We start from the raw sequence: 24,365 nt of genomic DNA, 5'->3' as shown, positions 1-24,365 counted from the left end.
GCCTAAAATACTTACTGTCTGGGCCTGTTCAGGAAAAGTTGACCAACCCCTGCTCTGAAACCCCTGACTTTATTATTATTTTTTTATTTTTATTTTTTGCTATCTTTGGTCATTTATTTTTCCACATGAACTTTAAGACAACTTTATTCAACCCACATTCCTCCCAAATCCAAGGAATAAAATTGTAGTTTTATATTATATATTAATTTTTGGATGATTGACAATTTGTCATAATAAATCTTCTTATTCAAGAACATGATAGATTTCCCCCTTTGTTCAGAACTTTTTTTTATGTCCTTTGATAAGATTTTATGGTTTTCTTCACGTGTCCTGAACAATATTTCTTATGGGATGTTTTCCTATTTTATAGACATCCCTATTATGAATTAAACATTTTCTCAATATCCATTTTAGCTATTTAATACCAGTATAGAAAAATAGTTACAGATTTTTGTGTGTTTATCAAATTCTTTGATGAATTCTAATGGTGTGCTTTGTTTTGTTTTTCCTCAAAGTATCCTGAATTTTATATATATAGAATCACATCACCAGCAAGGTAAGAAAATTTATCTTCACTCTTTCAATATTTATATGGACTGTAAAACCCCTGACTTTAATGGTTGTTATCTGAAACAGGGATTAACAATAATAGCACACAAAAGTACATCTGTAATGAACATAAATACAGTTAACTCTTTATTTTAGATCAGAGTTCACAAGGCAGAAGCCACAGCTGTTGTGTGTATTTTGACTTGAGATGGTACAGTGTGTTTAGGCAGAGTAAACCACTCAAGGTAATCATACGGCGCCGGGACAGTGTGGTGAGAGCTTGGGCTGGGGAAGCAGGAGCCCTGGGCTGTCATCTTCCCCGCTCTGCTGTGTGACATGGGTAGGCCCATTTAATTCTCTGAGCCTTGGATTGCTCATGTTTTACACTTCGTCGTCTTACTTGGAAAGCCAAGACTCTTCATATCCCCACCCTACCCTTCTCAATAAATACTGTTTCCCATGGCTTCCTGCCTTCCCCCCGTCCCTCTGCAAGCCCTTAGTTCTGAAGATATAAATTTTTGGGTGTCCTCCTGGGATACACTTGATTAAATTTGAAGAAAGAGATCATATCAGAGCAATACGGTATTTCACATCATTTTAGTCATTTCTTGGAGCAGCTTCTGGGTTTAGGTTCCTGCCTCTTTTTTAGGCTAATACATTATGGATGAGGTACAGCTGTGACCAATAAAGATCCTTCTTTCAGAGTGAAAACAGGTCCCCTTGGTGTGGCCCAAAGGCCTGGGTGAGACAGAGAAGGGGGCTGACACCTTCTGGCACATCTGTGATGGGCCTTCCAAAAATGTGCCCCTTTTTGTTTGATTCTTGCTTTACCTTCTCTTCCATTCTATTAGCCCCTAAATCCACCTTTAAGCCTTCATACTGAGACATTTAAATGCAACATAAAAAAAAAAAAACAATATCAATGTTTATTCTGGTGAATGAATAGCCAGGAAGCACTGTAATACCCATCTAGCAGCAGACTTTCTTCTGAATTCTAAATGTTTAAAGTCATTGTGCATGTGGAAGGGCTGAGGCTCTGAGGAAAGCTGCATTGCATGACTTCAGGGAATGATTTACATTGTGGGCAATGAAAAGGGGGCCCCCTGGAGTTGTGCAGCCAGTCCCAAATCCTGTATGGTTTGAGTTGATTGTAGTTTTGATCATTTGCAAGAAAAAATTAAGAGAAGACATGCTATTTACTCAATAAATATTTATAGAGTTCCTACTATGAGGTGCTACAAGGGATGAGTAAGACAGCTCCTGACTCCAGGATGTTTCAGGTGAAGGAGAGGATGAAATATACAACAGAGTGGGTAGAAGTGTGTACCCAGTGTAGTGGAGAGGAACAATCGAAGTACTCTGGGAGCTAAGGGTAAGAAGGTGTTGCTTTTAGCAAAGGAGGAGATTTCGCGGAGAATATGGAATTTGAGCTGAGCCTTGGTAGGTGGTAGAGTTTCACTAGGTAATGCGGGGGAGTTAGGGGAAGGGCAAGAGCACAGGCATGGTAAGCAGGTGGGGAAGTGTAGAGAGTTGGGGTGAGTAGCTCAATTTGTTTGAGGTGCGGCTTCCCATAGGAAAACTGCACGGTATTTAGTTGGGGAAACTTCCTGAAGCACCACATTTGACCTCACCTGCATGGCCTTTAGCTCCAGAGTTATACTTTCTTTCTGATCATCAGAAAAAAATGGAAAGGAAGCCTGGATGATTGTCCCTGACACTTCATTTCAGAATAAAGGGCTGCAATCATTCAAGGAGTTGTCTCAGAAGTGATGGATTTTCCATCCCTATTTGAATAGCACTAGTATCTCATTTCTGGATACAAAATGATCATGCATATCCAACAGCCTTCTTTGCCATATTCCCATCCCAGCAGAAAAAATACACCCACACCCCATCATCCATCTAGAAATATCCACATGGTTAGTATTCTTCCAGTGCAGGGGTATCACCTGTCTGATTGTCGCTTCACTTGAGACAGCCCAGAAATTTCTTTTACTCCCAGTAAGCAAAGACCTGATCAATTTAATCTGGCCAACATCAACCTGAAAAACATATGCTGCTTTATAGGAAAAACACATGTGTATGAAACGGCCTGATCCTTCACCTTCTTCATCATTCACAGCTCTCTTCCTGTAGGTGAAGCAGAGATTTTGCATGCCTCAGAAGTAGGTTGAATATGTTATTCTACCCAGGGATATTACTGCTCATCCAGAAAAAAGGCCTATTTATACTGAACGGGGGAAAAGCAAACACTGAGGCCATTTATTTGCTAACTGTGAACCCCTTGGGCAGAATGAACTTGAAGATTTAAAATTCTGTGTGGACTGCCTTGTCAAGTTTCAAACTTGCATGATCAATTTCTGCATTGATCTCTTATTGCTGGTACATAGTTTTCTTGAATGTTCTGCATCAAAATGCCATAGACCTACACTCCCTAGCAGAGAATAGGGTGCCATGAAATTGTTATCATGTTATATTAGTCAGCTTGGGCTGCCATAACAAAATACCAGAGACTGGGAAGCTTAAACAACAGAAGTTTGTTTCTCACAGTTCTGGAGGTTGGTAAGTCCAAGATCAATAGGCCTGCCAATTCAGTTCCTGGTGAGAGCTTTCTTCCTGGCCTGTAGACAGCTGACTCCTTGCTGTGTCCTCACATGGCCTTTCCTTTTTGCATGTGTGCAGGGAGAAAGATCTCTTCCTCTTCTTATAAGGCCACTACTCTCATCGTGAGGGCCCCACCTTCATGACCTAACCTAACCTAATTTACCTCCCAAAGACCCCATCTTTGGGACCATTGCACTGGGGGTTAGGGCTATAATATGTGAATTTGGGGGGACACAAACATTCAGTCCATAACACATGCCATAGAGACAGTGGCTTCCTAGGAAGTGTTGTGGGGAGTTGAGGCCAGGCACAAGTCTTGGAATGCCTCATTGTGTCCTGTGTCCTGTCATGAATGAGCACTAGTGTGTCGTGAGTTGAAAAAATGAGGAAAGCATGTGAAAATTCAATACCACTATAGTGTGTTGAGAGTTGCTCAAAATGATGATGATGATAATAATAATAACCATAACGTTAATACATACTGAACACAGATTATGGCAACTGCTGTGCTAAGCTCTTTCATATATATCATTTTGATCCTTGCAAGAAGATGTGAAAGTAATTTTTACCTCTTCCATCTTAAAGAATAAGGAACTGAGGTTCTGAGAGGTTAAGAAAATGGCCCAAGGTCACACATCTAGGAAGATCTGTTTGACATTAAATCTCATGTTCTTTTTTGTATACCACTTAGCCTAAGAGGAAAAATAATATCCTCTCTGAAATTTATTTGTGAAATTTAATTGGTAGACAAACATAGATTTTTGGGGGAATACTGAATGAAAAATTGATAGTTTTAGATCAATAAAAACATCTAGAATTCCCTTTTTATAACAAAAGGAAGTTAAAAAGTTAAATGACAGAGAGGACTGTGGAAGTGAAATAGGGAGAGTTGGAGAGTGTTTGCCAGAGAATGCAGACTAAAGTAACGTCAGTGTGATCCAGTGGAAGAAATGCAGCACTGAAACAGGACTGCCACATACAGCTGGGCTGGTGGTGCACTGCCCAATGCCGAGGACTGCCACTGAACACTGTATTTTACACAAACAGTACACAATGGAGATGAGCAGTCCACAACATGTGGGGACATGTCCAGTGGTCCTGGCAGAGTCCTGAACTCTAGTTGAGGCTTGGCCACTATAGTAGAATTAAGCTGGGCAACTCATTTCCCTTCCAGTTTTGGTATTTCCATTGTGAAATAACTGTGAATATTGGCTTTTAAAACTCTGTTTTTAAACTTGTTCTAGGCAATAGTTTTTTGGGGAAAATGGAGAAAAACATGGCTAGCTATTATCTTTTGTGAGTTTATAGAATAACAGATAGAAGACTAGATATTGCTTTTGAATCATTTAAAAAAATTTTTCCTTTATAAATGTAAAATTATATTTTTGTTACATCTTTTTAAGCATTATCCATCTATAATACCAAATAATATTTTCTTCATGTTTAGTTGTTAGTACTTGATTTTTATTTTAAATAAATAATAGAGCTGAAATGATTTCCTATATTATGTAAGGAGAATTTTCCTTGAGTTAAGTTAGCAGTAATGGGGAAGCATGTATACTTTAGTCTCTGCTGCAGTACTAGGAAACACACATTTATTTTTAAATGAGTGAAGTAAGAAAAGTATGTTAATCTTTAGGATAAAGATGTGATTAAGAAACAAGATTTTTTTTTTATCTAAAGTGATGAGAATAATTTAAGCCTTTTCTTTTGGATTATATATTTAGATAATGTGAAATAAGATACAGTAATGAGATTTAAAAACAGATCTTAAAATATCCTTAAAGGTAGAAATAAACTATTCAGGCTATAAATTAAATGATCAATAATGACCATGAGGCAGGCTGCAGTAGCTATTTCTTCTGTTTTCATAAATTGTTTCTCTATCAGTAGAGCAGCTTTCATGAAAAATAAAAAGGCCTACAGCAAAACTAATTATGATATTTCCATCTTAGCTTTGAAATTGACTTGATAGTTTTGTTTTTTTTTTTACTGTTTCTGTCCAGCCTTTTTAAAGGGAGAAAAGATTTAATAATAATGTACTTTGTAGCATTATTTATGATCATCAGTTAAATCTGACACATTTGAGGTGGCTTTATTTTACAAAGTTCATGTCTGGAAGACAGGTTTTCACAGTTTTTCTGCAAACAGTCCATTATTCTGAATCTTTTGACCTGGGAAATTTTGTCCTTGAAATTTTAGGTTATTAATTTAATTGGCGTAATCCTTGGGGAATCCATTTATCTTATCTTTGTAATCAAATAACTAGGGTTTAAGCAGATGCTAAGCAGAAATCCAAGAGAGGGGGTCTAGCTCAGGAGCGGAATCCTTTTTCCTTCGTGAGTATTCTCAGGGGCCTTCCTTTCCCCACTAGCTGCTCTGGGGCGAGGAATGCCAGCACCCTATGCTAGAAGTGGCCACCATAAACTCTTACATTTTGAGTAAGAGTTTGAGTATCTAAGCTCAGTTTCTATTCTTCTGTGTTCTTTGAAGTGCTAGTTAACTATAAAATCTAAGATGCCAGTGGTCGCTACATGTGGGCAAAAGGCAGAAAATGATTTGTAGTCTGATTCAGTTGGCACCTTCGTGCCAAAAACGGAAACTAGAAGTTGACGATGTAACTAAACGAAAGTGAAGCACGCAAGACCAGTCTACTGAGAGCGTGACTTGAATTGAAGCCGAAGAAACATCTAAGGAGGCTTTCTTCTATTTTCTGACCTATTCATATTATGAACAATAAGCACATCCAACCTTGTCAGGTTTTAAGGAAGGCTGTTCAGTTTATCTTCATGTAAGTAAGCTGCGATGAGGTCAGAAAACATTGAAAGTCTAAAGTTGCCAAAATGATGGGTAAACATTCAGCACGCTCTGAACAAATTTCAAAATGCATTTTCTGGAGCCTCTTGACAAAGAAAGTATCCAGTGGTAGATTTTGTTTTTCTAAGACAAGCACAGGTAAAGGTCAGCAATCATTAGAGATTTGGACCCACTGCTAGTAGTTGATTTTTCTTCATGATGGTTAGGAACACTTAAAATGGCTCATTTCAGTCTTTATCATAGTGTCTCACATGTCTACTGTTTGCAGAGTAGCTGCAAAATAACATTTTCTATGAATAACTGTAATTCAGCAATAATTGGATGCCCAACATATAAAGAGAATGATACACAAACACATACAACATGTGCTGTTATTGTCACTAGCAGTTGAAGGCACATGCTGACTTGTCCTATCATGTATGTGCCAACACTACATTGGAGAAGACCTGATTTCTCAGTCAATATATTTTGTACCTTGGGGAAAACTCAGAAATAATAACCATCTTAGGAATATCTTTATCAAGGCCAAAGAAAACAAAGGGTTATATTGGGAGAATAATGCAAACATATTAAAAAACAAAAAGTAGATAACAAGTGTGATTGTGGGACCTGCAGCCTGTGACAAAACTGTGACGGGAGAGGCAGCTGCCCCAGAATATGAAGTAAGAGGTTCTTTACCTGAACTGTTCTGTTTGACCTTGTTCTTGTCTCTTCTCAGTATTGTTTCTCTACTCATGGGAATCTCTTCAATGAGAGAATTAAAGTCAAGAGAAAAATAAAACATTACCTAATGACAACCAGTAAAGGAACCTTGGCTGATTCCATGAAAAAACAAGAGCTTTGATTCATTAAAGAACATTAGGTTGGGAGAGACCTTAGAGGTTATCTACTCCAACCCCTGATTTTATAGATGAAACTGAGGTTTATTCACTCTTCATTCATTCATTCATTCATTCATCTATTCATCTATTCATGCATTTGACAAATAGATATTGCCCTAATCTAGGCACTGGGGAACAAGAGAAATAATGTCTCAGACCTACTGAATTTACATTCTAGTGGGAGACAAGCAATAAAACACATAAATATCTGGTCACCAAGTTTAGATTATGATATGTGCTGGGAAGAAAATATATCAGGATAAGAATGACTAGAGGCTAACTCTAGGTCAGGTGGTCAGGGAAGGCTTCTCGGAGGTGGTGGCATTTGTGCTGAGACCTGAATGATAAGCAGGAACCAGCCACAGAGCATTCCAGCTTGAGGAAGCAGCTGACACAAAGCTCCAAAGTGAGAATGAGCTCAGCAAACCTGAGTAACAGAAAGAAAGAGCCTGGTGGGCAAGAGGGAGAGGGAGAGGATGAAATCAGAGCAGTTGGCCATGGTAAGATCAGAAAGGCCTTGTCAGCTGTGGTCACATGTTTAGATTAAGAGAATCTAATCAGAAGAGCTGAGTGTGCTGAGTTTTAAGCAAAGCAGTAAGACTGTGACTTCCTTAAGCAGAATCAGACGGTTTAGAACATTTATTCAAGAAGCATTTATTGAGTGTCTCTCTTTTTTTTTTTTTTTTTAGTTTTTATCATATACCTTTTATTCTATGCGTTTTTATTCTTTTTTTAAACATCTTTATTGGAGTATAATTGCTTTACAATGGTGTGTTAGTTTCTGCTGTATAACAAAGTGAATCAGCTATACGTATACATATATCCCCATATCTCCTCCCTCTTGTGTCTCCCTCCCACCCTCCCTATTCCACCCCTCTATGTGGTCACAAAGCACCGAGCTGATCTCCCTGTGCTATGCGGCTGCTTCCCACTAGCTATCTATTTTATATTTGGTAGTGTATATACGTCCATGCCACTCTCTCACTTCGTCCCAGCTTACCCTTCCCCCTCCCCGTGTCCTCAAGTCCATTCTCTATGTCTGTATCTTTATTCCTGTCCTGCCCATAGGTTCTTCAGAACCATTTCTTTTTTTTAGATTCCATATATATGTGTTAGTGAATGGTATTTGTTTTTCTTTCTGACTTACTTCACTCTGTATGACAGACTCTAGGTCCATCCACCTCACTACAAGTAACTCAATTTCGTTTCTTTTTATGGCTGAATAATATTCCATTGTATATATGTGCCACATCTTCTTTATCCATTCATCCGTCGATGGACACAGGTTGCTTCCATGTCATGGCTATTGTAAATAGTGCTGCAAAGCCCAGAGATAAACCCACGCACATATGGTCACCTTATCTTTGAGTGTCTTTTTGATGCACAGGGCAGTGCCACGTGCCACGTGCTGAGGAGTTACAGAAAAAAATCTTGGACACTTTTCCTTCTTTTTAGAAGCTCACAACTTGGAGAGAATGAAACAATTGATGTTGCAGTTATGTAAAAAAATCAAAACATGAAGCATAATGTGAGCCAATGGGAAGGAGCACTGAGTTAAAAATTAGAAGACCTGATTGAATCTGTTTCACTGAGTCTTGGTTTTGTCTTCTAAAAAAAGAGGAATAATAATGCCTGCCTTGCCTATCTTATCAGGGCATTGTGGTAGAGCAAAAGAAATCATGTTTGCAGAAGTGCTTTGGGAAGACCCTTTCAAAACCATCAAATGTTATATTAATGTGGCGAGAGCACATGGTATTGGTACTGGGATTGGATAAGGAACCAGGTTATGGAGAATTTTAAATCTAGATTAAGAATTTATTTTATTTTGGGGGCAAAAGAGAGTTCATTCGAGGTTATAGAAGAGGGGGAAGCTATGATGAACGTAGTTCTATTCATTAATGAATACATGGAAAACTGAGTAGGGAGAAAGGAGAAAAGGAAAAGATTCTTCTCAAGGTTTTGAATTCTAGTTCCTGGAAGAAGGATGGTGCTATTGCTGGAAATCCTCAAGTTATGAAGGAGATGCGGTTCATGGGCCGATAACGAGCCAGGGTCTGAAAATACTGACGACCAGGAGATGGCGTGCTCCTCATGCAGGGCTGGGCTGCGGGGAGTTGGGGATCTTGGGCAGGAAGTTCAGATTTGACTATCATCTTATATTGCAGGTGGCTAAACTATGAAGTAGGCTCTGTTAATGAGTGAAAATGGGTAGAGAAAGTACTGGGGAATGAGGACTGAGCCTCTGTTTATACCCAGAATCAAAATGGAAAAGATGTAGAGAGAATGGCAGGTAGGGAAACAGGACTGGAGAAGCACAGATGTACTTTTTCTCCAGGAATGTGCTGCCTGCTTTTCTTTCCTTATGAACTCAACCTTGACCTTCTGAACCCAGCTCACATTCTCCAGGACATTTTTTTTTGGCTTTGGTTTGTTACACCCAGTGAATCTCCCATTAACATGACATGCCTGTTCGTTACTATGGGACTCTTTTCTGACTTCCCTATTGGATTATAAATTCTTGAAAGCAGAGATGGTGCTAACCCCAGTGCCTAACACAGACTTGGGTCATTAGTAGATGTCTGATGAATGACTGCATCCAGAACTGAGAGAGAAGATGGCTTTGAGAAGAAGGGATTGTGGGCAGGAATAATACATAATGTGGTATAAAATATTAAGCATTGATGGGAACATTTGATTCCAGTATAGGGGTCATTAGAGATCTTCAAGTGGCAGAATCGCTACAATAGGATTGGAGTGGCCTGACAAAGAGCTCACTGAGTAGGGGGGGAGGGGTTGTAGAAGGGAACGGGTGGTAATAAAATGTAAGTGGAGGGGTCATTTGCACCCCGAATTTGGTGGGGAAATAAAGGAGATATAGAAGAGAGGGGGGGGAACAGAAGTTTTGTTCATTTTTTAATTTTTGTTTTCGAGATAAGGAAAACTAGGATCATGGATAAATCATGACTAAATCCCCCCCAACTGTAGTTAGCTATTATGCCTGCGTAATGCCAGACATTCAGACACTTTTGACATTGTGCCATCCACCTTTACGGGGAAACTTCCCCTCAGGCACAAATTAGAACTGAATGTGGTGGAACCATATTACATCATGAGCTATGAGTAAATGCTCTGCCAATAGTCAGTCTAAAGATTATTTTAACCTAGATGGCAACTGCAAGTTTTAATTTATTATTTTAAGAACCTTTAAAGCTGCATTTCCACGAGAATGAATTGCTGGTTCATTTATCAGGTATGAAGGAGGGTATGTTAACCGGTAGGCCTGAAAACTTGGGAGAAGGGATAACCTACTTAAATCATTGTTGGTGAAGGTGTGGAGAGGTTCCTGACAGGACTGTGAGGTAAGGTGGAGGGAATGCCAGAAGTTGATTGATGTCCTTCCTTTGGGTCAGAAAGTGTAAATTTCTCTCACAGAGATTTTGAGGTTGATAGTATTTGCATCTCCAAAACTTTATTGGCATGTAAGTTTGAAGTTAAAATGCATGTAGTCATCCTATTTATTTCAATTAAAATATGCCACTGCCTCTGGTATACTTGTGCTCAGATTTTCAGACTGATAAACTCCCATCTACCTTCAAGGACCTGGTTGTAAGGTCACCTCCTTTCTCTAACTCTCCCAGTAGAGTAATTTGCTTCCTTCTCTGTATTTCTTCAGCACTTGTCGCTGTGTGTACTCTGTGGTGTCGTAATTTATTTTGGACACAATGTCTTTTCTGCTAGACTGAGCTTTTTTAGGCCAGGGTCCTGTTTTAACACTTTCTGCATCCTTGGCACCCAGCACAAACCAGCCAGAGCAGGCTCCTAATAAAAGTCTGTTGAGGGGATGAACGAAATGGCAGGGAAGTGACCTTATACACACTTGGATTCTTCTTAAACACATAGCTGATCAATTTTGTTTTTAAGACCTACCTGTGTTGAAAAACAAGAGGCAACTGTGGGGTGAGGATTAGGTGAGAAGAGATGAAGCCAAGCAATGGTGCAGCCGAGGAGTTTCAGGAAAAGGAGCCACGTGGAGGCTGATGATGGGGGGGTGAAGCAGGTGCAGGGGGACTGGCCAGCATTTTCCAGGCTCCTAGACGGTACGCCAGGGAGGCTCTAACGTTATGGAATTTGCGTGGAGCAGGGGTGGGGAAGGCTCTTTCTTGCATCTGAGTCAGGCACATCCACACAAGGCTGCCTCTGGTGGAAGAAAGTGAGCTGTGTTGGAAAACAGGCAAGAAGAAACTTGTTTCACTTGGGACAAAACTAACTTTCAGGAGCCCACAAAAAGATGCAAAGGAAACTTTTGAAAGGCAGAAATTGCTCGTAGAAGTTTCTAGACAACTGAGACTGATCCAGACACACTTGCATGTGGTGATAGCTTCACCATGCAAAAAGATGTTTTTTTCGGAGCTCTTTTGGTAAAAACTATGGTCTTTCTTCTGTCCTATACTGGAAGAGTCCACCCAGAAAATATAATAACCTTCTGTCTCACTGACGTATAATGTTTCACTTATTCTCAAGAGCTTGCCTGCTTCTCAAAAATTCAAAAATATTAAAACTAGCTAAGTTGTTTAAGGTTTGGCAATAAAATGTTCCACTTATATGAAAATATAATACATTTAAATGTAAATTTAATTAATCCATTAAATGGTTTATTTGAACTATAATGAAATCTAATGATTTTGTGAGCAAATCAAATTACAACTGATAATATTTCATGTTCCATAAACTAATGAGTAATTTTACATTTGTAAAGGTATAAAGGAATGTTTTAAACCTTAAATATAGGGTTTGCGGTTTTTTTTCTCTCCAGTTCATTACATTTCATCATTTCTTGAAATTTTCAGATTTGTCATCCCTAATTGCTGTGAATTGAGAAAGGCTGACACACAATTTGGGTGTGGGTTGGTGAGAGAAAGCAGTAGGAATTTCCTGGCCTTGATAAGGTAATAGGGTAGGATAATAAGATCGAGGATTTGGGGAAAATCATGTGACTAGGAAATGTTCCCTTCAGTGGCTTCTCTGAAGGCCCAGGTGTGTTTCTATGTTTATGTGGCATGTAGTTAAGTGACTGTCTCAGCCTCTTGTGACTATTTGGATGCCTCAAACCAGCAGAGTAATAGAAAGACTTGGACTTGAGTCTCAGCTGTGTCACACATACCCTGGGTGATATTAAATAAATAATTTAACCTTTTCATGCCTTAATTTTCTCATTTCCAACATGGAGCAGCTGATATTTGCCCTACCTACTTAACAAGGACGAAATCAAAAAAGTTACAGAATGTTACAGCTGAAAGTAAACATCTGCTTCTACCACAAAATCTTCATTTTCTGGGTCAGCAGTTAAGTGACTAGATTAAAGAACGCAAAATAGGACTTCTTAGCACCTGTACTAATTGAACGTGCATGGCCTCTTGCCAAGGAGGGATCTAGATACAGTATTTGCCAGACTTTGAGTCTCTTTCTTTCTGGGCATCTTCTGGGTCTAGTGTTCCAGGGAACACACTGTGGGGAATGTTGGTGTCACACCATAATGAACAAAGTACACTGGGATTGTAGGGGGCCCCTAAAATTAATGGAGGACAATTTAAAACAGACAAATTTCTGAAAAATAAAAGGCTAATGATTACTTCAGTCATGACTTCTTTTATAATCACAAACAGATGAGAACTGGACTATCTGGATTACAAATCAGAATATTTTTAGTGTTGTAAAAAGAATTATTTAGTGTCATCAGCCATATCTGATGACAACTATCTCCTTTAAATTTTGTGGAAACACAATGGAAAGTATCAGAAGAACCTACTTTACTGTTTAGAATTTTACACTGCCAAGCAGCATTTTAGTTTAACGATTGCCATTTTTATGACTCGAATGCCGCACTCACAGTTATTGCTTCTTTCTACATGACGATGTCTCCTGCTGCAGAGGGACATCTCTGCTCCTTGAACAGTACTGTCACCTGCCACCATGTGATGGCTCGGGCTGGGAATGGTGGTGAGGGTGACCATGTCTATATACACCAGATGGGGCAGCCACTAGGGACTCACTGTTCTCGAAGGAATGGAAGAATAATTCAGTCCCTTATAGAAATCCCTTTAAAATAAGGATGTTGGCAGTCTGTGTCCTCATATCTAAGAAATATGGAAACTAGAACTCCAGAGAAATTTTGAATTTGGAAAATTGACTTTACCTTTCATTGTTTCAGTTAGATGGCTGGGTGGTGGTGGTTGAAGAACCCACCCTTGGACCAGGGAAGGGGCTCTTTATTTTATTCTCCAGAGCATTGTTTCTTTTCTTTCTTTCCTTTTTTAAAATATTTATTTATTTATGTGGCTGCGTTGGGTCTTAGTTACGGCACATGGGCTCTTCATTGTGGCATGTGGGCTTCTCTCTAGTTGTGGCACAGGCTCCAGAGCGCGTGGGCTCAATAGTTGTGGCGCCTGGGCTTAGTTGCCTCGCGGCATGTGGGATCTTAGTTCCCCAACCAGGGATTGAACCCACGTCCCCTGCATTGGAAGGTGGATTCTTAACCACTGGACCACCAGGGAAGTCTCCAGAGTACTGTTTCTTAACTTTTACTTTTCGAGATGTATCCCTTATTGATTCTGTTGAAAGCTATGCTCTTGGGTAAAGATGACCTCTTTCCTTCTCATGGGGAAAAAGGAAAGTTTCCCACTGAAAGAAATGACTCTGAGAAAGCTCTGGTTGAGAATTCATTTGATTTTGTATTTCGGATAATAACCTAATATATTCCCAAAGAGAAGATTTGGATTCACCTGTCAGAACTAGGCTAGGTTGCTTAACAGAGACTATGTAGGTTTGAAATTATACCATTCAGTTGTTTCTGAAAAGTATATATTACCACTCCTTTCAAAGTGTCTGCCAACAAATGGCAGGAGGAGCTATAATTTACAAGGCCAGAAAATGTTTTAGAAATAATCAAAGCATCACAGACAGGGAGAAGAGGTTTTAGAGATGTCTTTGAGCCAGCACAAACTTTTTTTTCCTGGGCAAGTTAGGATCTCAGGGCTACAAAAACATGTTAAACCTCATAGTTCCTGGCATATACCAGTGTTTGTACCCTCTAAAAATGAGATCTACTTATAACGTAAAATAGAAATTTTAGGATAATTGTCCAGAGTACGGTAATGGGCATTGTTATTTCGTATTCCACATGAAATTAAGGATGCATCAATATTTTGCAATGTTTAATACCTGCCCATACTTGGCAAATTTTAGATATAAGAACATACCATAGCACAATGTGGGAAACCAACGTAAGAACTCGGTATGCTAGGTATGAACTAAGCAACTTTACTTTAGCGCTTAATAAAATATTTGTGTGTCGGAGAGACTAATGAATCCAAGACACATGAAAATGAACTTGGGAACTTGAAGTTAGGTCTAGTCTCAGAATACAGCAAACTATAGACACAGAAGAAAACGCAGACCAAGTAATTTCCTTTAGCTTTACTTACTTCCAGGAAAAGTGAGAGATTCTTGTAGAGGCCATTTGTAGTTCTTTTTTGGCTTCTTAGTGAATGAACTCCCTTTCTGTTTGAAGAATTTCCCATCTTCAGAGTCTTAGTGGGAAAGAGAGAACACATTTCACTATGGGAGTGGAAAAGGCCAGATGAGGGCTCTGCCAGCCTCCCTGAGAGCCTAGGGCAGGCATGTGGCTTCGCTGACTTAGATTCAGTAGGTAGTAACACAGATGCAGGAACTGCTGGGATTTGTGTGGGTTGTAGACAGACTCCATTCAGTAAGACTCCATGCAATGGAGCTAGGGCTCCATTCTGGTGTGTATGGGCGAGGGTGTCTAGCTACAGGGTCCTACAGCCTGCACGGGGGATGCCAACAGTGCAAGAGGCTGATGACTGGCCAGGTCTGTGCCCAAGAGCAGTGGGGTTCTCACAGGACAGTCCTGAAGTATGGTTTGGAGCATTGTTATTAGTTTGTAGCCTCAAGTCTGGCTCTTGGCTTTCTAGAGAGAAGCCTTTTAAGAATTCCTTTTCTGCCTAAATTAGAGATGTTTTTGTTGCTACTAAGAACCCTGACAAATACAACTCATGCTTGATTATGTTGTATTTTAAGTTCCCTGCTGAGAAGCCTTAAAACCAGGTTTCTTTCAATGTTCAAAACTTAGCAGAATTGTCCATCATACAGAGAAGACATTGGAAAACATTGCAGACTTGATCGTGGTGCCTAAGATAGCACAGCTCTGCCTTATAATCTTGACATTGTCTCTTACTCATGTTGTGTGCCAACATCCCGTTTCTACTTTGAAGAATATCAGGCAAGAACAAAAAGTTACATTCACTTCCAAGAAAAAGTTACGCACCTACCAGTGAGCAGAAGCCAGAACGAAGTACCCCAAGGTCTTTCCAAATCAAGGTCCTCAACACTGGATGCCCATTAGAATCCCTTGGGGAAGCTTTAAAAAATCCTCATGCCCAGGCCCCACCCCAGATCAATTAAACTCAAGTCCCTGGTGTGGGAGTTCAGGCCTCAGTATTTTAAAGTTCCCCAGATGATCATAATGTGCGGTGAGGATTGTGAGCCACTCTGAATGGAACCTTCTCCCTTGCTCTGAGCTCTGGGTGTGGTTTCAATATCATGTGTATCGAGAGGGACTATCGACTTGTCGGTAACATATATTCCCTGAAATAGCACTGACCTTTTTGACTTCCATATCATATTGCCCTGATATCAGATTCAGTGAAATTGGGCACTAACCCTGACCTGTCTCCTTTTACCTTTGCTGCTTGCTAGGCTTCTCTGGCCCACTGAATGGCTTACTATGGATGCTTATCTGCATATAATAAAATTCAATTCGTTTTTCAAACTATATTCCATGCAGCCATTTTTCCATATACATTTCTCTACCCTTCCATTAAAAATTTTTGTCTTTAAGCAGTTTAGATAATTGCATTTTATATGTGCATGTGTTTTTTTTAAGGTACGAGAGAATACATTACTGTGTTTAATTTTAGATATCAATTCATTCTGCGTGCTAATAGGGTAGGCTTTAAAATGTGTCAGTCTCTACATTTTACAATGATTGGCTTTAGTTGGTTTTCCACTCAGAGTGTGGATTTGGATTAAAAATTAAATATGCTTTAACTCTTCTCATTATACCATTTTGCATACATCCAATTAAATTTTACTAATTAGCTTTCTACCATCATTAATGTTTAAATGTTGTGTGTTCAGGCAAAGTCACTGTTAACTTCCAACTATTCATATTGCCAATTATCTTACAATCAGGTGTTATTTCAGTATGGAATTCTTTCACTATATATATATATATATATATATATGATACTGATTGTCTCTATTATAACTGGAGTGTAGCTTGACGTTAAAGATATGTTTATAAGATTTACCATTCAGTTAGAAATGTTACAGGGATAAAGATAATATATCATAATCCTTAGCTGAGGAAAAATGGAAATCTGTTATATCCACCATTTAACAAAAATCAGAAATTCTGACTTAAGTGACTCATTTTCCCTGTAATATATACAACACTGTAAGCTCAAGAGAAATTTTACTTTTCACTTGTACTGGATGGAGTGTCACAAAATCCATGTAAAATTTATTTTATTCTAGGTATGAAAAACCCAAGGAGTCAAATTCTCTCCAACAGGGGATAATTCTACATGAGATGGCTTTTTCCACTTTCTGCTTAAATGTTTCACTAATATTTAACTAATTAACTAACGCAACAGAGTTTAATCATGGAAGGAACTCTTTAATAATAATTGAGATGCCAGAAATGAAAATAGCTTATTTTTTGCAGGAAAAAAGTTGGTATTGGTGTGTCTTTTTTCATAGAAAAAGAAAAGCTTTATAAGTTTAGGTTTAGTTTTAGTCTCAATATACACATTTGTGATACACCCCATTCTTTGAGAAATTGATAGACGTCAACGCACATTACATTGTCATGTGGTCATTGAAGATGCAATGAGATGATAAACTTCTTGAAGATTCAGACTCTGTCTTCTCTTCTGCATATCCTCATCTGTAAGACAAGAGGGGAGGACATGATGATGGTTAACGTCTTGCCCATCTCCACAATTAGAATTCTTGGCCTTGCCCTCCAAAGCCTAGCACAAAATTGAACTGTTAATAAATATAAATATACCCATGAGAATGATGTTACTGTATTTCACTAATTCAAAGATGGACTTTTTGTTTCACTTTTATCATCTCTGAAATCAGGATTCATATTATAATTGATGTTGTGTCAAAGATCAATTGGCAGTGTGTTTCTTGTTCGTTTTTTTGTCCCCCCTTCTTAGTCACATAAACATGAATGGCGCATCTTACAATAAAGGAGGACTTCGAGTCAATGAAATAAGGCATTTATTCCTACTTCTTTCCAAGAGAAATTTGAAGCAGTTTGTCAAAGTACATAAAATAAGGTAAAGTAAATAAATGTAATATGTAAAAATAGAATAAAACCAAGATAAGGTGAATTTAAAAAATAAAACTAAACAAACATATTACAAAGTCTTGTCAATCTGCAACTCTGTACTCCAATTTTGGCTCTGTTTTTCTTGTTGTCTGAGGCAAAATGAGAAATAAGAATGATACTTTCTTCCTAGCAAAAGCTTAAAGTGGAGGTCTGGGTAAAATTCTTTAATACTCAATAAATATGCTCTGTACAAACCAGTTTCCTATATCAGAATTTTTCTAGGATCTCACGAACCTCCCTTCTCTCTTTCCCATGCCCTGGCAACATTTTTCTTTCCTTTATAAATTTCTTATCCTGACTATACTATGTCTCATTTGTCACTTCCTATTAATTTCAGCTTATCAAAAAACCAATACTTAGTGTTTTTCAGTGACGAACCAGTCATTGGGATTTCAAGCGCTACAAGAGCAAACACATGCCTGACTTTATGCTTTTTTTCCTCAACTTCAATTGATAAGATTAGGATGATGCTATTTTAGACCTAGAACTCAAACAAATGGTTAACGTTTAAAAATACCTTGATGTGTTACATTTGTTGTAAAGGTTATCACAGCAGTAAGTCTATTTAGAATTTGTGGTTATTTCAGCTTTTTTTTTCCTCCCGTCACAGAGTGTATTGATATATGTGCCTAGATTCTGGTGTTTATCATCACCTTGACACTGTCTATTAACAGGCCGTGGAGAAAAATATCCATCTGAATAAAAGTGACAGTATCACAGGCTGGATTGTGGGGCTCAGTTTTATGATGGACCAACTGGGCTGTTGCAGTGTTTCCTCAGTGAAGCAATCCTTTGTTTAGTTAAAAAATAAATTTTCTATTTTCTATGTTAAGTCTAATAGAATTATCGACTAATTTTATTATTTTGGCCCCTGGATTTTTATTTGCATTGAAATATATTTTTAAAACAACATTAAGTAATTTTAAATATTTATATACAACTTTTATCAGCATCTTTATTCAGCTTGTTGATTAGATTTTTCTTGATTATAATTATATCAGATTAAACATTTGATATAATATTTAAATGCACTCAACTTTTTTGTAATTATGATAGTTACATATCATGTATAAGTTAAAACTTCTTACAAAGTTTTATGGGAATGTATGGGACGTTGGAGATGCTGAGTGGTATTTAATAAAACCCAATACAAGATTATTAAAACATTTAAAAATCATTTACTCCCATTTCCACAGGGCTTGTGCTGTGTTCAGGATACAATCTGATGGTAGAAAACTGTTTAATTTGTCTCGGTAATAAAGAAATTGAAGATGTTTTCCTATAGAACAACTAGTTCTTGAAACAGAAGCGTGTGTCAGTTGAAGTACATCTGTGATACAACCTCTGCTTCTGCTGAACATAAGGTTATCTCTGAGTTGTTTTAGCTGAACATGAAATGGGATGTCCATGACAATTCAAGGCTAGCGGTCCATGTGATTCTATAATTACTTTTGCCACTTTGCTTTTGTGGAGTCATTCATTATGAGGCTGGTCTTATCTTGTCATACCTCCATATCATTAGCAATGTTTTAGTGTATTAGTGACCAAATGCAGGTTTCACGGTTGGTGATTAGAGTGGGCCAGCTGCCAGCAATGAGGGGGATTTGAAACTCTTTAATTGTCCAGTGAATTTCTGTTACATTATAACACTAATATTGAACTCATGTTAAATAGACATTTCTCTAATGAGTAAGATACATGAAAATGAAGTTGTCCATATACAGAAATTAAGCCAATAGGCCTGGTTAACAAATGGTAAGTCATTGGTATTTTCCAAGTTAAAATAAATTGACAATCTAACATTACTCTTGACTTATTGTAAAGATTGCAAATCTGAATGTCTCGGGTTTCAAAGGGGAACAGAAAGAAAAAAGGACCTGAAGCAAAACTCAAGGCTAAGATGTGATGAGTTGATGTGAAATATCCTCCATTCTCAGCTCAACTGTTTTGGATCAGTGGTTCATTTGTATGAACTTAGTGTTTTATCCAGTGAAGGCTCCTTTGCTCCCCCTACCCACCCTCTCACCTGCACCACTGCTTCCTCCCTCCTCTGCTGAGTACTTCTTTCTCAGTTGGTCTAACTTGCCCTGGTAAAGGTCAAAGTGAAGGTGATATGCTGGGAATAGGGTTACATTTAAGTGATGTTGTCTTTTACAAAAATATGGGAAGGTTCATTTCCTTTTAAAACACAATTTGTCTTTTTCTGGATAACGTTTTCAATCACATACAAATGATATCATTTATTTGGAAAGGGCTTTTAAAAAACCCTTAAATTAGGATGTCTCTGTTACCGAAAGTGGGGTCTGGCTGCTCGCCACTCAAAAGCCAATAAAGAGGCAAGGTTGATGTAAAGGAAAATTTGCTTTATTTCAGAGGCTGGCAATGGCGGGGGGCAGGGGGGTGTGGCAGACTCATGTCCAAAGGCTGACTCCTGCCACTGACAACCATAGGCAAGAGCTTTTTTTTTTTCAAACTATTTATTGATTTTAACATCTTTATTGGAGTATAATTGCTTTACATTGTTGTGTTAGTTTCTGCTGTATAACAAAGTGTATCAGCTATACATATACATATATCCCCATATACACCCCCCTCTTGCATCTCCGTCCCACCCTCCCTATCCCACCCCTCTAGGTGCTCTCTGTGCTACGCAGCTGCTTCCCACTAGCTATCTATTTTACATTTGGTAGTGTATATATGTCAATGCAGCTCAATATCAAAAAAACAAACAACCCAATCCAAAAATGGGCAGAAGACCTAAATAGGCACGAGCTTTTATAGGTGAAGGGAGGGGGCTACATGCAGAAACAGTAGTCAGCTCTGACAGTCACCTTGAAATTGGTCAGGCTGTGGTCTGATCAGCGTCATCTTGATTGCTTTAAGTACAGTTAGTCTTCAAGTCCAGGGTCGGTTTGTTCCCATTTCTTTGAGGCTAGTTCTCAGAAGTGTGGCAGCTTATGTCATGCTACAGCCTGGTCATCGTGTAGTTAACTTCTTCCACCTGCTGGGGGTGTCAGTATCTACAAGACAGCTCACAGGATATGGCTCAGAATATTATCTATAGCCTTTGAGAAGGAACTAAAGGTCCTTGATTTGCTCAATGACTAAATTATTATTATTTTGTCCTGTTTGACTGCTTTCTCTTGCTTCTGCATTTTCTCACTTCTCTGATTAAACATTCTTTGACTAAAGTTTTTCTACAGACAAAAGGCAAGTTGAGGACATGGCGGCAAGGACCATAGGGTCCTGCTCCATTTCATCTCCTCAGCTGAATTAATCATCTTCAGATTCATTTGTTTTTAATGCTATGGATTGTTTTTGCTTTGTGTGTGAACTATAAAATATATAAGCAGGTAATTTTATGGTAGCGTATTTCCAAACACTTAAAAGATTTATGAAAATGTGGGCTTTTAGTTTCAAAATAAATTATAGGAGAAATAACTGAAATTTTAAATTTAATCACAGGTCAAGAAAATAAACTTAAGCATTCCATGGCAATGTTAATAAGATGCCCGGATTGCATGAGTATAAAATTTGGAATGTTAGACAAGGAAATGTGAACTTTACTAACCAGCTTAAACAAGATGAACAAGTTGTCATTGCAATGAAGACCAATTCTTTGGTGTTTTAGGCTTTTTGTCTACATTGGCATCTATGAAATCAAATGTTTTCAGGTCACTGGTACAAAATGGAAGCATTAAATTGGGGGGAAAAATTAAGTTAGTTCAAATTGAGTCTTGATTAACTTGAAAAGATATGTTAACCCTTTTAATCCATCCCCAACTGAGGACTGCATGTCTTACAGCATGACTGGGGATTTGGAAAGCATTTTAAATTGAAGGCATACCATTCCATGTAGGAGTATATATCTGACCACAAAAAGTTGGCTTAAGATTAGATTTTATGAACTCTTTTTTTGGTAAGAGAAATAAAACACTTAAATCTTACACAAAAGAGGTAGAATCAAATAAGAAACAGTATCTAAACCTTTTAACTAGAAATAATGGTTAGATTTTGTCTTTCTTTGTCATGTCTCACAAATAACCATGAGGTTCACATAAGAATTTTGATGCTAATGTAATCTAAAAGGGAAAAGAATTGATTCAAACTAGTCTCCTGCTGAAAGAAATTTGCCCTAGATAAAGGCCAAAATCTTGAGGATTTTCGTCTGTGTAAAATCTCTTAAAGAAAAATTGTGTGTTGTATTAAATTAAATGTATGTTATTTTGATCATTTTTTTTTACATTGGTGAATTTACTGAAAGGTTTATCATTAAGTATAATAAATACAATAAATGTTACATCATTTTTCATGGAAGACATTTCAGAAAAAGTAGAGTCCAAATAGTATAATAATAAATCAAATGAAGAAAAAACACCAAATAAATCTTACATATATATAATCTAGATCCAGACTGTTGTGTAAAAAGAAAATTGTAGAGACAGTGCAATTGGACCATGTGAATCATTTTTAAAGAATCAAGTTCACAGCTGGCTGGACTTGGGCCATACTTTATTATCTGAGAATATTCTTTTCTGCTTTCCTCAAATTTTGCAAATGTATTACAACATCTCATCTGTCAGTCCTAATACTGAAAGGCCATCTAAGCTTGAAATTACCCACATTCTGTCTTATAAGTTATATCATGTGAGTGGGCCAAAGTCTCTGCCAGCAGGCCCCAAACCATGAATAAATGAGAGAGCAGCCCATTAATAAATAGTGGTTGATTCAAGGGGAGGGTCATGTGTATTGAGGGAAAGTAGTTCATGTAGGAGACCCAACTCTATATGTTTTTAGATTTTGGTGGTACCTCTAAATGTATATTGAGTTTAAGCAGTATATAATACATTACCTAGAATTCCTAGCTAGAAGTCGATTTTTATTTTTGAAAAATGCACAGGTCTTCCTTTCCAAATTAGGGGACAATTATGATTTTGTTGGCTTTCATGCTTTTTAAAATGGCCTAAGATCAGAATTTCTCTATGGGGCTGTAGACATTGTTATGGATAGAATGCAATAATAGGCAAACAAACAGCTATCTGGAATAACTAAGTTAGCCAAATTAAAAAACAAACAAATAAACAAAACAGTGACATGCAGTAAGTTAAAGTGATTGAAAAAGGTAAAAAGATAAGGGAAAACTGTTTTTTAGCTATAGTATCAAATGCAATATTGAGAAAATTAGGTAGATGAGATTTTTGTTTCCTTATTCAAACAAACTTATGAGATAGTCATACATGTATTACCAAGAACATGGAACAGTGAAAAAACAGATATTGAACCTTATTTATTTATTGTACCAAATTGGAAATTATAACCCAGGGATACAATTTGATTTAAAAATGTCTCATGAACAGCAACAATCTTGAGTTTATAACAGTCCTGGATTATAGTCAAATGTTTGTATTTAACTTTGAGCAGTTTTTCCAAACCAAACCACATTTAACAAGTATGATTATCCCTATCATTGTTCTAACATTGTAATGTTCACAAGGGAAGAGAGCTTACTTCATTATAGGGAAGTTATACAGAGGAAGTTAATGCACTTTTTAGTTGAGACTGTAAATCCTACCTACCTCTTTGTTTTAGAAGACAGGTACAATCTATTCTAGCAGTTCTCAGACTTTAGCATGTATCAGAATCACCTGTAGGCCTTGTTAATACACAAGACCTATCTTTGGATTTTCTGATTCAGAAGGTCTACGGTTGGGATGAAAATTTGCATTTTTAACAAGCTCCCCAGTGATGCTGATGATGCTGGTTTGGGGGCCACCGGTTTATTCTAACTCCTTTCCCCCCTCAAAAAAAGAGGGGTATGTTTTTCGGTTATTGTTCATTTTTTTAAAATATCAAATCATTACTGTTTGAACCTGACTCTTATGAACCCAGGTTAAGTGTTGGGACTCAGACTGAGGGCTTCAACTGGCATAATGATACATTGGTGTAATCAGGCTTGGCCTGTGGAAAGACTTTCTCAGAATATGAATAACTTTATGGTAATCGCATGTAGCTTTCCTAATTCCTGGGAAGAAAACGTCCTATGGGAGATTGTTCATTAAGTTATTTCTTAGCATTAAATATTTTGTAATAATTCAGTTGATATTTATTGTGTTCACTGGATGCCTCCTGAGCTAAATATTTTGTGTTGTTGGACTAATCCTCACAACTGTAAATAAGTAAGTATTGCACCTCATATGGGTGAAGCAACTTGTCTTTCATAAATAGCAGGGCTGGAGCTCTTAACCATTTTCAATATTGTCTCTATCACCTCATTCTGCCTTGAGAACTTAAGCAGATGGGTCTTGGGAAGTTAGTGAAAATCAATCAGGAAGACCTTGTATTGAAAGCAGTGTTTATGCATCTATGTTGACTTCTAACCCTCTTTGCTAGAGCAGTAGTATTCAAATTAGCGACTGGCCCTGGGTGTCAGATGAGTCATTAAAATGTACAAAGGATATATTAAAATTTATATTAATTTATATAAAAAAACAAAATCAAACCACTAATTACCTAAGATAAAGATTGCCACTGTTACTCTCAGTGCCTGCCTCAACCCTATACCCACTGAGGATCACGTGATTCCTGAGGATGGGCCAGAAGGCATTTCAAAGTGGAGGCGATGGATGCAGGGCATGTGGGGGACCCTGACCTCCATGTTGGTCTTTAGATGTACTGCTTTTGATGTCAAGTGGGTTTTTTTGTTAAAAAAAAAAAAAAAAACTTACAAAATAGATAAGTAGTTTAACAAGATTCCTGTAAAGGAATTGGTTTTAATCTAGTCCTAACAATGCAAAATAAGTAACTCACCAAAAAACTGCAGAATTGATCCTTCTCTTTTCTTCCTACCAGATGAATTCTTCTTCAGCCACTTCACACAGTAAAATCAACGTTGAGGTAATCAAACTCCGACAAGACGTTCAGCCCAAAATATTCAAAATTATCAGGAAGGCTGTTTGTCATGTGGATTTACATAGAGTGTTTTAAAATCATGAACCTTGCCCTAAGCTGATAACGTGTCTTGAGGTATTAGC

Source organism: Balaenoptera musculus, chromosome 4, assembly GCF_009873245.2.
Source record: "Balaenoptera musculus isolate JJ_BM4_2016_0621 chromosome 4, mBalMus1.pri.v3, whole genome shotgun sequence".
Taxonomy (NCBI): Eukaryota; Metazoa; Chordata; class Mammalia; order Artiodactyla; family Balaenopteridae; genus Balaenoptera; species Balaenoptera musculus.
The sequence above is the reverse complement of the archived record's forward strand: the minus strand, read 5'-3'. Positions refer to the sequence as shown.